Genomic DNA, 1,806 nt, shown 5'->3' on the forward strand with positions numbered 1-1,806 from the left:
TCAAGAAAGTATATTTTAGTTTCGCGTACGGCTCAAAAGCGACACCATATTTTTTTTATTTTAATTTCTCTTTTTTTTTTACATTGCGTTTTTGGTGATCGGGAGATCCTACTTATTTAAAAAAGGAGGTTAAAAAGTGGTAACATACTACGAACATTAGTTAGTGTATCTATATTCAATGTTCGTAGTATGTTGTCACTTTCTATCCTTCTTTTTAATAAATAGGATTTCCCGATCGAATAATTCAAACCATGACACACACACGTACGTTAAAGATACTATGGTATTAATATATAGATTTTTCATTTTCATGAAAGTAGTTACGTAATAATAATAGTAGTAGTAATAGTAGTAGTAGTAGTAGTATTAGTAGTAGTACCGAATCAAAATGTCTCCCCACGGGACAGAGTTAGACACCAGGGTCGTTTTTTTTACGTGGAGGAAAAGAAACAAAAATAAAAATTGTCTCAGTCGTGAAGGATTTCTCCTCCACTGAGAGAGACGAAAAAAAAAATTGAAGTGCAGCATCCGAAGAACAGATACTACACTTTGATCTTGGCCGGAAGGCCAAGAACGTCTGCTTTTATGGTATTAAGAATTAAGCAGTAGTAGTAATAGTGGCAGTAGTAGTAGTAGTAGTAGTAGTAGTAGTAGTAGTAGTAGCAGCAATAATATTATAACAGTATTATTATTAGTAGTAGTATCACTAAGATTATAGATTTCGGTTACTTTTTCTCCTTTTTGTCGGTTTTCAATTTATTATTGATTGGACAATAATCTGCCAGATTATCCCCGCTCCTTAATACAAAAGAATAAATATTTAAAGATTTTTAGGTAGTGTTAAGTTTCTAGAACAAAGTTCAAGAAATTTGATCCCTCCATATCTTAACCAGCCGACGCCGAAACAAATTTGAATAAAGACAGAGGTTTGGGGTTGGGTTTTTGCTCATTTTTTTTTTTTTAATTTAATGGAAAATTAAAATTTTCTCAATAAAAACTTGTAAGAAATGTATGAAAATTCATTAAATTCTAAACAATTTTGGGGGGAAAACACCCCAAACTATAACATGAGAAACGACGTCACCATAAGAATAAAGAAAATATAATAAAACAGAACGTTTGCAGCAGACACGGGAACACGTTCAAGAGCACACTTTGGAACACGTTCGAGAGCATGTTTCAGGTCATTCTAAACAATAGAGGAGGAGACCTATCACGGTTTATTCAGGAAAGTAACTGGAAATAAATGTCTTTGTTACAAAAAAAGGAGTCGATTTATAACATGTCATATGTTCCTTTGCGACTGAGTCTACAATGTGTGGGTACCGCGTGTCTACATATTGGGTCTACGTGTGTAAACGTGTGTAATATTACAAAACCTCTATTTCTCCAGATTTCGTTTCCTGCCGACTGGTTCCAATATGGAGATCGATTTACAAGAACTTTAATTCGAACCACGGGCTCACCCAACGCATGTTGGATCTGATTACAAAGGTATCGACACTAAAGCAATATGCTCTCACAAGGACTTCAGTGTTGGGTACTTGTGCTTACCACTTGATGTTTAAGATACGTCTTAATCATTTTTACTGAAATCGTTGAAGACATTTAATGTGCCTTTGACGCAATGTCCATGTGTCTGATGAATATAGCAGTGTGGTTAACAGACAGGTCTTGTAAACACATCCTTGTACTATCGTTGATAGTACGGTAAGACCACACTCTATTCTCTACCTTTAGAAAAGGTACAGGGGCCTTCTGAATTCGCCTGTGGATTCCAGTGTCAGGAGATGAACCTCTTGATAG

At 35.2% G+C, this 1,806-nt stretch overlaps 1 pseudogene; it reads right to left on the reverse strand.

Moving 5' to 3' along the window:
* Window positions 1-419: 419 nt before the first annotated feature.
* LOC145265826 (U2 spliceosomal RNA) lies at window positions 420-579 on the reverse strand (annotated as a pseudogene).
* Window positions 580-1,806: the final 1,227 nt, after the last annotated feature.

The sequence above is a fragment of the Euprymna scolopes genome, chromosome 40 (assembly GCF_053919585.1).
Source record: "Euprymna scolopes isolate OS-2025 chromosome 40, ASM5391958v1, whole genome shotgun sequence".
Lineage (NCBI taxonomy): Eukaryota > Metazoa > Mollusca > Cephalopoda > Sepiida > Sepiolidae > Euprymna > Euprymna scolopes.